The sequence below is a fragment of the Lynx canadensis genome, chromosome B3, assembly GCF_007474595.2.
Source record: "Lynx canadensis isolate LIC74 chromosome B3, mLynCan4.pri.v2, whole genome shotgun sequence".
NCBI lineage: Eukaryota > Metazoa > Chordata > Mammalia > Carnivora > Felidae > Lynx > Lynx canadensis.
In genome coordinates, this window is record NC_044308.2 from 22,566,892 (window position 1) to 22,582,090 (window position 15,199).

Genomic DNA, 15,199 nt, shown 5'->3' on the forward strand with positions numbered 1-15,199 from the left:
ATTATTTTTTTAAAAAAAAAGAAAAACTCCTTTTCCATGTCAGAAAATTGGTCCCAAGCACCCCCCAAATGCTGAGGGGCTGGCAGTGGAGGTGCCATTAGCTGAACCTCCATGTCAGTGGCAATGGGCTGAGTATGGGGGAAGCCACATTCTCCTATAATCTGAGAGGCCCTTGACATTAGGTTTAGCCCTTTCCTGAGGTATCAGTTCCATTTTAGCAGTGAAGCCTCAGTGGAGCCTCAGTGGCCATGCCAACCAAGCCTCTTCTGGGTTGAATTCCTGAACCAAGGCACAAAGGAAACTTGTGTGCAAAGCAGCACAGGCTATGAGCCCATTAATACATCTCTTTCTAAAAGGGCTTAGCAGGCTGCCAAAATTTGGCATTCTAGTGGTATATGCTGGCCTGCTCTTTGGAGAAGACATTTGGCTCAGAAACCCATGGGCAGCCAAGTAGAGCAGTGCTTAGTTCAGAAATCTGTGAGACATAATCAGAAGCATCCAGTGATTCAACTCAGAAATCTGAGCCTGCAGTACTAAGTGGCAGAGCTGCCATATGGGTCACTGGGCCAGCCACAAAGCAGTTTGTCAAGGTTCTCCCCAGTGGAAAAAAGAAGCTGATTTGTGTATAAAACCATAAGAAGGCTTAACTGGAATAAGTAAGTGTAGAATGTGTTTCCTCCAAAAGGTAAAGAGACCTAATATGTGCTGTGCCTGCTGTACTGTAGTGGGAAACTTGATTGTAAGGAGTTGATGTCTTACAGTGAGACTAATTTCTTAGCCTTTGGCTGACCACACTATGTCAAGAAACTTGACGGAAGTCTGGTCCTTGTAACCTATTTGGGACAATAAGTTGTTACTAGGTGTAAATTTTCCTGCATGGCATCCTTAGAAGGTCCCCATGGTACAGTGTCATCTATATAATGTCAAAGGTGGCAATGAATTAATTTGAGTAAAGTTAGATCTTGTCTGTATAGGTTATGTGCAGTGGCAGAACTCTTTAGATAATCCATGGTCAGCCAAGTTAAAGGTATACTGAGTGCCCTTGAAACTAAAAACAAATTGAGGCTGTAAGTACAACATGTTGACTAGAAATAGGATAGCAAAGTAGAGGCTCTGAAATTTTTTAATGTTTACTTATTTTTGACGGAGAGAGAGGAGAGACAGAGCATAAGCAGGGGAGGGGACAGAGAGAGAGGGAGACACAGAATCCATAGCAGGCTCCAGGCTCTGAGCTGTCAGCACAGAGCCTGACATGGGGCTTGAACCCACAGACCGCGAGATCATGACATGAGCTGAAGTCGGACCCTCATCCGACTGAGCCATCCAGGCGCCCTGAGGCCCTGAGATTTTTAATGTCATCTATCATCTCTATATATTGGAAATGAGAGCTTTAATGGAAAAAAATTACACACTACATTTTGATAGCCAATTGTTCATCTCCATTAATTGGTGGCCAGTTTTTTTGTTTTGTTTTTTTGTTTTGTTTTTTTTTTTTCAAGAGAATATAAAATACCTTCTTGTTTTAGGGTTTTTTTTTTAAATATGAAATTGTCAAATTGGTCTCCATACAACACCCAGTGCTCCTCCCAACAGGTGCCCTTCTCAATGCCCATCACCCACCCTCACCTCCCTCCCATTCCGCATCAACCCTCAGTTTATTCTCAGTTTTTAAGAGTCTCTTATGGTTTGGCTCCCTCCCTCTAGAACTTTTTTTTTTTCCTTCTCCTCCCCCATGGTCTTCTGTTAAGTTTCTCAGGATCCACATAAGAGTGAAAACATATGGTATCTGTCTTTCTCTGTATGACTTATTTCACTTAGCATAACTCTCTCCAGTTCCATCCACGTTGCTACAAAGGACCACATTTCATTCCTTCTCATGGCCACGTAGTACTCCATTGTGTATATAAACCACCATTTCTTTATCCATTCATCAGTTGATGGATATTTAGGCTCTTTCCATAATTTGGCTATTGTTGAAAGTGCTGTTATAAACATTGGGGTACAAGTGCCCCATGCATCAGCACTCCTGAATCCCTTGGGTAAATTCCTAGCAGTGCTATTGTTGGGTCATAGGGTAGATCTAATTTTAATTTTTTAAGGAACCTCCACACTGTTTTTCAGAGCAGCTGCACCAGTTGGCATTCCCACCAACAGTACAAGAGGGATCCAGTTTCTCCACATCCTCGCCAGCATCTATAGTCTCCTGATTTGTTCATTTTAGCCACTCTGACTGGCATGAGGTGGTATCTGAGTGTGGTTTTGATTTGTATTTCCCTAATGAGGAGCGACGTTGAACATCTTTTCATGTGCCTGTTGGCCATCCGGATGTCTTCTTTAGAGAAGTGTCTATTCATGTTTTCTGCCCATTTCTTCACTGGATTATTTGTTTTTTGGGTGTGGACTTTGGTGAGTTCTTTATAGATTTTGGATACTAGACTTTTGTCCGATATGTCATTTGCAAATATCTCTTCCCATTGTCAGTTGCCTTTTAGTTTTGTTGATTGTTTCCTTTGCTGTGCAGAAGCTTTTTATCTTCATGAGGTCCCAATAGTTCATTTTTGCTTTTAATTCCCTTGGCTTTGGGGATGTGTCAAGTAAGAAATTGCTGTGGCTAAGGTCAGAGAGGTTTTTTCCTGCTTTCTCCTCTAGGGTTTTTTTTTTTTTCAACGTTTTTTTATTTATTTTTTGGGACAGAGAGAGACAGAGCATGAATTGGGGAGGGGCAGAGAGAGAGGGAGACACAGAATCGGAAACAGGCTCCAGGCTCTGAGCCATCAGCCCAGAGCCTGACACGGGGCTCGAACTCCCGGACCGCGAGATCGTGACCTGGCTGAAGTCGGACGCTTAACCGACTGCGCCACCCAGGCGCCCCTCTCCTCTAGGGTTTTGATGGTTTCCTGTCTCACATTCAGGTCCTTTATCCATTTTGAGTTTATTTTTGTGAATGGTGTAAGAAAGTGGTCTAGTTTCATTCTTCTGCATGTTGCTGTCCAGTTATCCCAGCACCATTTGTTAAAGAGACTGTCTTTTTCATTGGATACTCTTTCCTGCTGGCCATACATTTGTGGGTCCAATTCTGGAGTCTCTATTCTATTCCATTGGTCTATGTGTCTGTTTTTGTGCCAATACCATGCTGTCTTGATGATGACAGCTTTGTAGTAGAGGCTAAAGTCTGGGATTGTGATGCCTCCTGCTTTGGTCTTCTACTTCTTCAATATTACTTTGGCTATTCGGGGTCTTTTTTGGTTCCATACAAATTTTAGGATTGCTTGTTCTAGCTTCGAGAAGAATGCTGGTGCAATTTTGATTGGGATTGCATTGAGTGTGTAGATTCCTTTGGGTAGTAGTGGCCAGTTGTTTTCAATGTTTATTTTGAGAGAGAGAGAGAGAGAGAGAGAGAGCGAGCGAGCAAGAGCAGGGGAGGAACTGAAAAAGAGAGGGACACACAGAATCTGAAGCAGGCTCCAGACTCTGAGCTGTCAGCACAGAGTCAGACACAGGACTAGAACTCACAGATCACAAGATAATGATCTGAGCTGAAGTCTGACACTTAACCCACTGAGCCACCCAGGCACCTCTGGTGGCCAATTTTAAGACTGGTCAGATGCAGCTATTAAAAGGTAAGATGGTAGGGCTAATGACCCTAGTCTCATGTGTATCTCTCATTAGGGGCTGAAGTCAGTTATTGTTGTATTTACTGTTTTTACCAAAGACATTTAGTCAGGTAGGTTTTATTTGGCAGCTCTTATGAGAAAGGCCAGAAATTGGGGTTTATTTCACCAGATGTGTCACTGGATGAGGGCATCCATACCTATGACAGGAAAAGAGAGAGCCATGGGGGCTACCACCACAGGCACCTATCTTAGAAATATGGTGCTGACAGACACATTCAGCTTAATTTGTTCTCTCTTTATAGTTGTACCTTCTGTTTTGTACAGTGTACATAGTTCCCTTGGGGAACTTATAAGGGTTACTTGGAATTACTGTGTCTAATAGATCCAGAAAAGTCTGGTAATTGTCTTTGTCTAAGTAAGCCACCAGAGTTCATAAGTCAGTGATTGCCCCCAGGAGTTGGGACAAACTCCAGGGAGCCACTGACTCCCTAGGGTAAAGCTCTAGGTGGCTGCCAAGCTCAAAGTGGCTTGTTTGGGGCAGAAGAAGCCTCAGGAACCTCTCAAGGCCTCTGAACCATTGGAATTGGACTCCATGGTGAGGTGATCACTTGTTTTAAAGACAGGAGCTTATACCACTGCTCCAGATATAAACTCATGGGAAAACCCCAACTGGCAGAGCTTCCAGTTCTAAAATGCTCTGCTGTTGGGGCGCCTGGGTGGCACAGTCGGTTAAGCGTCCGACTTCAGCCAGGTCACGATCTCGCGGTCCACGAGTTCGAGCCCCGCGTCAGGCTCTGGGCTGATGGCTCAGAGCCTGGAGCCTGTTTCCGATTCTGTGTCTCCCTCTCTCTCTGCCCCTCCCCCGTTCATGCTCTGTCTCTCTCTGTCCCAAAAATAAATAAATGTTGAAAAAAAAATTTAAAAAAAAATAAAATAAAATAAAATGCTCTGCTGTTTAGAATCATCCTGACAGCTGTTTCCTGATGAGGATTACATGGCTCTGGAATCAGGAAGTGCAAAAGGTGCTCTGCTAGGTGGAATGTGGACCTGCCACCTGAGGGCTGGCCTGGAGGTTGTGGGCTACTTTGTATTCTGAAGTCTGAGAATCTGGATGATGTCTCCTTCATGATTGAAGGAAGGGAGGATGTATTCCTTCCAGGGCTTCCTAAAGATTATGGGAGGTCCCATCACAGTGGAGAATCGCAGCTCTGTAATTCAGGGGGAGCTCCTTTTAAGAAAAATTATCTGGACCAGGCCAACTTTTAAAGATAAAATCCAGGTCATCTAGGTTGCTATATTCAAAGAAGTAATAGACCCGTTGGATCATACCAATCTTATGAAAAAAGTGTCAGGATTCATTTAATATTTTCCACTGGATTTAAGCCTTTAGGGTAATAATGAGATAGGAGGAGTAGGATTAATACCAACCATAAAAATCCAAGTATGCAGGACAAGATATTCTTTTGCTTTGAGACATTTCCTTTGGGTTTGGACTCCATCTATCTCATCATTGGAAGCCTCCATTATGGTATTGAGATCTTCAGCCTCTGCTCTAGTTCTGGTTGACTTAATCATGGGCAGACTCTCCTGGGTGAATGTTTGAGTCACCCATACCCCTCAATAATTTGGCCCTTTGTTTCCAGGGGTTTTTTACTTGTTTATTTTATTTTTTAGGTTCTGAGAGTCTTTTAAAAGTTTGTACATTTTGGGATCCTTATAAATACCAGCTAGTTGCCTTATATCTGCAGTGGTAATAGTTCAGAGCCAGTATTAAACACCCTTAACAACCAGTCAGCCCATTTCTCTCCCTACTGCTGTACAAAGTCTTTTAAACCATTTTGAATGTCAAGATGTATACAATTTTGAGTTTCAGTTTCTAATTCTCTATTATTCCTCACTGATTTGACCTTACAAATTGTTACCAGGAAATTCTGTCATGGACATCCCCCGTGGCCAGACTCAAACACAGCCTCTTCTTTTTGCCAGGGGATTTGAACAGACCTCGCTGGGATTGGGGTCAGCCTCCACTAACACAATGGTTATCGGGATCACTGGGGCTGGCACAGAGCACACCTTGGCATGTTGGTGTGCAGCAGCACTGAGTAATGAACAGGCTGCTTCTATGGGGCATTTGTATTTAGTGAGGAGGCTGCTAACTTTTTCCAGTGTTTTAAGCAGTGCAGACACCAGGTTCTCAGGCTGCTTACGTAGGGCCATTAGATCTTGTACCACCATGTGCCAGAGGTGGGGCCCATGTATCCCATAGAATCTGGGGATAAGGTGCAACAGCAGAACAATATACAGCAACAGAGGGTCCACAGGCTTTGGCTGCGTTTGCCTTTCCCAGGATCCATGATTCCTCAAGTTAGGGTGCCCTAATCACACTGGCTAGGATCCAGAGTCCTTGTGCCTTTTGAAAAAAACAGCATTCAGGGAAAGGAGAGTCACCTTCCCCAACTTCCAAAGACACCTTTATCTTCTCCTTTCCTTTCCTGTACCTTTATATGGTAGCCTATACTTAGAGAGGGGTTGACACTCATTTGTCTATGCCCTTAACTAACACCATGGGACTTTGTGAAAATTTTAGTCAGTTCACCAAACAGTTGGCAGTTGGGTCCATGCTTAGAGTTGGAAACACATGGAAAGTCTAACACCTGCTGGAGAAATTCACCCTTCCCTGGGTGTTAACAGTCAGAAGATATATCTGTAGAACCTCAAACTAGACCCAATGAACAATTCTCTGAGGTTTGGGAGAACTCTGGTTGCTTTTTTAGAGCTTGATTGAACTTTGGGATAGAAAGCTGTGGCAGAGCTCTGAATAGGCAGTATTCAGTAGTGTAAACCAGTGTAACTAACTGGCAAAAGGCAGGGTACCCCTCCTAGACAGAACTACCCACCTGTGAAAGCCAGTCTGTAATCCATTTGCAGCTAAAAAGGCATTTCCCATAGTTGACCTCAAGTGTGATTCAATCCATCATGTTCCTGACATCATTTGTGACTTTGTTAAATTAATATTTAAGTAAAGCCCCCATATGTTTGCCTTTCCCAGCATCCATGATTCCTCAAGTGAGGGTGCCTTAATAATACTGGCCAGGATCCAGAGTCCTCATGCCTTTAGAAAAACAGCAGTCAGGGAAGGAGAGTCTCCTTCCCCAACTTTCTCTGTGATCAGGGCTCCCTCCATTCTACAGCACCTGCAATCCCCCACATGTTGGGTTGTGAGCTGTGGTTCAACAAAGGACCACAGGGGATTAAAACACAAGTGTATTACTTATAAATCCCAGAGGGGGTACACAGCATACCTCCTGGGGCCACACTAGAAGGTCAAGGCAGGCTGCAGAGAGAGAAAGGCAGAACCCACAGCTCATTTTTTTTTATTAGGGTTTGTGGGTAGAGGGATTTGGGGCTCCTAGGCTCAGGCTAAATTGGTCAATTCAAAGAGTGGGGTTTTGGTAAGCTTCAAAGAGGTCTCATCTAAGGGGCTCACAAAGAGCCCTGAGAGGTGAGGAAGAATGCTTATCATAAGGCTGTTTGGAAAAGTCATATCAGGACTTTATTTGTGACTCTACAGTCTGTTATCCAGGAGAGGATAGTGTAAATCTGAGGCCCTTGCAGATAGACCACACCAATGCCATGACAGCAATATCACAGAGTAGATTAGCTTAACTCTTAAGGATCATTCTCCTCAGTTCATTCAATCCCCTGTAATTAATTTGTGCTCTGCTTGATTTTGAGTTAGCAGTATTGAGTTATGAATCTATCAGTTTTCCATTAAGATTCTGGAAATTCTTACTCAGTTTAGTGGTATGTTTTTAATTTTTTTTAATGTTTATTTATTTTTGAAAGAGAGAGAGAGACAGAGCATGAGTGGGGGAGGGGCAGAGAGAGAGAGGGAGACACAGAATCCATAGCAGGCTTCAGGCTCTGAGCTGTCAGCACAGAGCCCAATGTGGGGCTTGAACTCACAGACTGTGAGATCATGACCTGAGCCGAAGTAGGACGCTCAACTGAGTCACCCAGGCGCCCCTACTGGTATGGTTTTTAAGTTATTAGAAACCTATACTTTAGAGTACTTGTCAGAGTCTCTTCCATCAATTTCTTTGATAGGAAGCACTTTTGGATTGTAGTCAATTGCAAAAGCTTTCATGAAAGCATCAGAGTGAAAAAAAAGAACTGTCCATGAATGACAGAAGAATTAAAATGGTACTGATTAAACATCTTATGATAGTTCATTATGTAGCACACAACATTTTAAAATAATTGGAATTATGGGGAAGCTATGATGGCAGAATTGTACAAGGACCTTAGGCTTGCCTTCTCCCTTGAACACAGGTAGATATTTATCAAAATCATTCTGAATACCCAAGAAATTAACCTGAGGACTGAAAGAACAAACTGCACAAGTAGAGGGGACGGAAAGGCCACATCTAGGAAGGCAGGAATTGAGAGACGTGGTTTTGGGGGAGAAATGGATTGAAGGTGCTGCAGAGGGGAGGGAGCCCTGATCACAGAGAAAGGTGAGAGAGAAGGGCACACAGGAATACTCACAAGGAGAACTTTACTCCAAAGCCACTGGCTGGGAAAATGAGAGGGCCGATTTTTTTTTTTTTCCATCAGTAGGACTCAAAGACTGGAGTTTTAGAGATATGCAAGTTTGGCTGGGATAGAGCCCTGAGGGCACTGCCCTACTCCAGAAAAAAAGGGCCACACGCAAACCTAGGGCAGAAGGCATGATCTAAGGATCACCTAAGGCACACAGGGAGAAATGTTTGCTTTTTTTGGAGGGAATCCATGACAGGTGCCATTCTCAGAGTCCCCTCTCTGATAACAAAATAAGCCTTCAGGCACCATTTCCATTACCCACCCTTTAGCATAGGCACAGAGACATCTGCTGAAGGTGGCTAAATCTGATATTGGCTGTTTAGCCTGCTTTGCTCCAAATACCATGCCTCTGCCCTCTGGCATGACTGCCCTTTCTGGTCAAACCTGCATGGATCCCAACAGGGTAAGACTTTCCCCCAGAAAACCAGTACAGGTCCCTGCCACACAAGGTTTATGAAGTTTGGAGTTTTAAATGGGAGGCTTGGCTTGATAGAAGCCAAAGTGCACTATGCTGCTCCAGGCAGCAAGCAAGGCAGAGACAGACAGAGTGAAAACAGTGAGCCGAAAATGACTGGGAGTCACAAAAGGAAATTATTTGTTCTTCCATGAGTGCTTCCCTGAAAGGAGCAAGCACAAGCACCCTTTCTGAAGACAAAAGAGCTGTCTGGTGCCATTTCCCTCCCCCACCCCTCAGCATAACCAACTGCAGTAAATACCACAGCACCAACACTGGCTGACTAACCTGCTTACACCAAGTCCTGCTTACCTGCACACTGCTGACAATGTTTTTCTCAGGGAACTATGCCTAAGGACCAGCACAGTTGGCACATTCTCTCAGAAGACCAGAACACCCCCCACCCCCCCCACACACAGAAACCATGCCTACTGACCATAGAGTCCTGCAAAGCGTCAGTTCTAGTGGAAATAGCATCAGGTATCTTTAAACAGCAGACCAAAACACACTTAGTTAAAACTCACCAAACTCTGGCCAAGATCCAAACACTGTCCACTGCAGACAAGGAGAACCTCTGTAGATGACTGACCTGAGGGACACAGCAGCCAAAACACAGCAGCAGAGCACATGAAGCACGCACCAGACATTCCCTGAAGCACCAGCCCCTGGACACTATATGATCTCTTCTTCATAAAGCCATTACTCTGAGGAGAAGGAAAAACAAAAGGCCTTTCTAAAACACAGAAGACAGAGACATAAACAAAATGCCAAGAAGTGGGAATTCATCCCCAAGAAAGAGCAAGAAAAGGTCATGGCCATAGATCTAATTGAAGAGATATAAATAATATGCCTGATGGAGAATTTAAAGCAACGTCATAAGGGTATTAGGTGGGCTTTAGAAAAGCATGGAAGACATCATGGGTACACTTACAACAGAGAGAAAAGAGTTAAAAACTCAGGCAGAAATGAAAAATAATAATAACTGAGATTTGAAAGAGACTGGTTGTAATGACCACAAGAATGGAAGAAACAGAAAAAATTAATAAGTGATCCAGAAGGAGGATAATAGAAAATAATGAAGCTGAAACAAAACAGAAAAAAGAATGATGGATAATGGAAGTAGACTTATGGAACTCAGTGACTCCATCAAATGAATAACATTGTATCATAAGAGCTCCAGAAGAAAAAGAGAGAGAAAAGGGATCCGAAGGTTATTTGAGAAACTAATAACTGAAACTTCCCTAATCTATGGAAGGAAACAGAAACCCAAATCCAGGAGGCACAGATAATTCCCATCAAAATTAACAAAAGCAGGCCAACACCAATACATATTATTGTTACATTTGCCAAATATAGTGGTAATGAAAAATCCTAAAAGCAACAAGACATAGTAAGTCCCTAAATTACAAGGGAAGGCCCATAAGACTAACTGAAGATTTCTCAGCAAAATTTGGAAAGCCAGAAGGGAGTGGCATGACATATTTCATGTGCTGGAGGGAAAAATATGCAGCCAAGAATACTCTATTCAGCAAAGCTATCATTCAGAATAGAAGGAGAGGTAGTTTCCCAGACAGACAAATGCTAAAGGAATTCATAACAACTAAAATCAGTCCTGTAATAAATGTCAAAGGGACTCTTTCAAAGGGAAGGAAAGACCAAGTGGCAAAGACTAAAAAGGAACAGAGAAAATATCCCAGTAACAACAACAAAACAAGTTATAAATGGTTACAAAATACATACCTGTTAATAATTACTCTGAATGTAAACAGGACTAACTGCTCCAACCAAAAGACAAAGGATGTCAGAATGATTAAAAAAAATCTATAAGCTGCCTACCAGGGACTTATTAAGACATAAAGGACACCTGCAGATTTGAAGGTGAGGGAATGGAGAAAACACTTACCATGAAAATGGACATTAAAAAAAAGGCTGGGTTAGCAATACTTACCTCAGACAAACTAGATTTTTTTTATCACTCTTTATTTATTTAGAGACAGAGAGCGACAGGAAGGAACAGACAGAGAGAGGATGACAGACATTCCAAGCAGCCTCCATGCTGTTCGTGCAGAACCTGATGTGGGGCTTGAACTCACAAACTGTGAGATCATGACCTGAGCCAAAATCAGAGTCAACCCTTTAACTGACTGAGCCACCAGGTGCCCCACAGACAAACTAGATTTTAAACCCAAGAGAGTAACAAGAGATGAAGAAGGGCACTATATAATAATTAAGGCGTTATTCATCATGATATATCCGTCAGATATAATAATTGTAAAAATTTATACCCCAACATATGAGAACACAAATAGATAAATAACAACATAAAGAAATTCGTGATAATAATACAATAATAGTAGGGGACTATAACACCCGCTTAAATCAAGGAACATATCATCTAAGCAGAAAATCAACAAAGAAACAATGGCTTTGAATGACACACTGGATCAGATGGACTTAACAGACATTCAGAACATTCATCCTAAAAGCAGCAGAATACACACACTTTTCAAGTGCACATGAGACATTCTCCAGAATATATCACATATAGATCATAAATAAGGCCTCGAGAAATACAAAAAGATCAAGATAATACCATGAATATTTCTGACCACAACACTATAAACATGAAGTTAACCACAAGAAAAAAAAATTGGAACAGACCACAAATACATGGAGGTAAAACAACGTGCTACTAAGAAGAATGGGTCAACCAGGAAATTAAGGAATAAATTTTTAAAAAGTGCATTGGAACAAATGAAAATGAAAAACATGATGGGGGCATCTGGGTGGCTCAGTCAATTAAGTGTGGACTCTTGGTTTTGGCTCATGTCATAATCTCACAGTTGGTGTGTTTGAGCTCTGCATCAGGGTCTGTCTTGACACTGTGGAGCCTGCTTGGGATTCTCTTCCTCTTTCTCTCTGCCCCTCCCCTGCTCATGCTCTCTCTCTCACTCTTTCTCAAAATAAATAAATAAAACATTAAAAAAAGAAAAGAAACATGAATAACCAAAAACCTTTGTGATACAGCAAAAACAGTCATAAGAGAGCAATACAAGCCTTCCTCAAGAAGCAAGAAAATCTCCAATAAACAACCTAACCTTACCACCTAAAGGATGATAGAAAAGAACAACAATGGAGGCTACAGGCCACAGAAAAAGGGAAATAATAAGATTGGAGAATAAATAAATGATATAGAAACCAAGAAAAAAAACCAGAATAGATCAATGAAATCAGGAGCTGGCTCTTTGAAAAAAAATAATAAAATTGATAAACCTCTAGGAAGACATATCAAAAACACACAAAAAAAGGACTCTGTGAATAAAATCACAAATAAGAGAATAGAAATAACAACTAACACCACAGAATACAAACAATTATGAGAATAGTATGAAAAACAATACACCAACAAATTGGACAATCTGTAAGAAATGGATAAATTCCTAGAAATATATAAACTACCAAAACTGAAACATGGGGAAATTGAAATCTTGAACAGACCAATAACCAGCAATGAAATTGTACTAGTAATAAAAAAAAAAATCTCCCAACAACAAAACTTCCAGGGCTAGATGGCTTCATAGGTGAATACTACCAAATATTCAAAGAATAGTTAATATCCATTCTTCTCAAATAATTCCAAAAAGAAAAATTGAAGGAAAACTTCCAAACTCATTCTATGACGCCATAATTACCCTGGTTCCCAAACCAGACAAAGACTCCCACAAAAAAAGGGAACCAGAGGCTAATATCCTGGAGGAACATGAATGCAAAAATTCTTAACAAAATACTAGCAAACCAATTATAACAGTACCATTAAAAGATCATTCACAAATGGGAGGGGGGAGGCCTGGGTGACTCAGTCAATTGAGCATTCAGACTTTGGCTCAGGTCGTGATCCCATGGCTTGTCAGTTTGATTGCCATTCGGGCTCTGTGCTAACAGCTCAGAGCCCTGGAGCCTGCTTCAGATTCTGTGTCTCTTTCTCACTCCTCCCCTGCTCACACTTTGTCTTTCTCTCAAAATAAGTAACCCCTATTAAAAAATGATTAATATGCCACAATCAAATTGAATTTATTCCTGGGTTTCAAGGGTGGTTCAGTCTTTGAAAATGAATCAACATGATACACTACATTAATAAAAGAAAGGAGAAGAAACATATGACCCTCTCAACCGAAGCAGCAGAAACAGCGTTGGACAAAGAACAACATTCATTCATAATTAAAATCCCTCAACCAATTTAACTTTTTAAAAAATTTTAATGTTTATTTATTTTGAAAGAGGAGAGGCAGGGGAGGACAGAGAGAGAGAGAGAGAGTAAGAATCCCAAGCTGGGCTCTGCTCTGCCAGTGCAGAGCCAACGTGGGGCTTGAAACTCTCAAACTGTAAGACCATGACCTGAGCTGAAATCAAGAGTCAGATGCTTAACTGACTGACCCACCCAGACATCTTAACAATGTAAGATTAGAGTGAACATACCTCAACATAATAAAGGCCATACATGAAAAACCCACGGCGAATATTATCCTGAATTTTGAAAAACTGAGAGCTTTTTCTCTAAGGAAAAGACAGGCATGTCCTCTCTCACCACTGTACTTAACATAGAACTGGAAATCCTAGATTCAGCAATCTAACAACAAAAATAAATAAATATAACCAAATCACCCAGGAAGATAGTCAAACTTTCACTATTCACAGATGACATGATACTCTGAATAGAAAAATCCAAAAGACTCCACCAGGAAACTTCTGTAACTGATATACAAATTAGTAAAGTTGCAGAACACAAATCACTGTACAGAAATATATTGAATTTCTATACACCAATAATGAAACAGCAGCAAGAGAAACCAAGGAAGTGATCAATTTACAGTTACATCAAAACCATAAGATACTTAGGGTAACCTAACCAAAGAGGTAAAAGATTTGTGCTCTGAAAACTACCAGAGCACTTCTGAAGGAAATTGAAGTGGACAAAATAAATGGAAAAAAAACATTATATGCTCATGTAATGGATAATAATTGTTAAAAATGTCTATAGTACCCAAAACAAAACTGTACAGTAAATGTGTAGACATTTAATGCAATCTCTATCAAATACCACCATCATTTTTTCAGAGAGATAGAAAAATAAACCTAAAATTTATATGGAACCACAAAAGACCCCAAGAGGCTAAATAATGTTGAAAAAGAAAACAAGAAGCACAAGATAACCTAATTCTTGACTTCAAGTTATCTAACAAAACTATACTGATCAAGATGGAACGGTACTTCCACAAAAACATACAAACAGATCAATGGAACAGAATAGAAAACGCTGAAATGGACCCACAACTATATGATCAATTAATCTTTGACAAAGCAGAAAAGAATATCCAGTGGCAAAAAGACTGTCTCTCCAACAAATGGTGTTGGGAAAACTGGACAGCAAGATGCAAAAGAATGAAACTGAATCACTTTCTATAGCATACATAAAAATAAATTCAAAATGGATGAAATACCTGAATAAGTGACAGGAACCATCAAAATCCTATAGAAGAACACATGCAGCATCCTCTTTGACCTCGGCAGTAGCAACATCTTACTAGATCTGTCTCCAAAAAAGCAAAACTGAACTTTTGGATTTAATTAAAATAAAAGTCTTCTGCATAGCAAAGGAAATTATCAACAAAACTAAAAGGCAACCTACAGAATGGGAGAAGATATTTGCAAATGACATATATGATAAAGGGCTAATATCCAAAAATATAAAGAACTTCTAAAACTCAACACTCCCCCAAATATAATCCAGTTAAAAAATGGGCAGAAGACATGAATAGACCTTTTACCAAAGAAGACATACATACCGCTAACAGACACACAAAAAGATGCTCAATATCACTGATAATCAGGGAAATGAAAATAAAGCTACAGTGAGATACCACCTCACGCTTGTCCGAATGGCTAAAATCAACAACACAAGAAACAATGTGTTGGAAGGGATGTGCAGAAAGGGGAACCCTCTTGTACTATTGATGGAAATATAACCTGGTGCAGCCACTCTGGAAAACAGTATGCCAGTCCCTCATAAAGTTAAAAATAGAACTCCCCTATGATCCAGCAATTGCACTGCCAGGTATTTACCCAAAGGATGCAAAAATATATATTTGAATGGGACACATTAACCCTGATTGTTATAGCAGCATTATCAACAATAGTCGAATTATGGAAAGAGCCTAAATGTCCATCAGTTGATGAGTGGATAAAGAACTGTGCCTAATCTTTGGAACACAGCTAAATCAACATCAAATCAGTTTGAACAACTAGGATATCAATCTGAGGATTAAGAAAACAACCTGCATGATTGGAGGGACAGAATGTGGCAGATGGAAGCTTCAGAGCTGTGAATTAGGGAGAGAAAATCTGCGGTGTTGCAGCGATAAGGGAAACCTTTTTGAGGAGAGTGGTCAGGGAGAGAGTGAGAGTGGTAGGGAGTGAGTGACCTGTAGGATATGTGCAAGACTCCGTGGTGTGGGGATCTCCTGGGTCACAC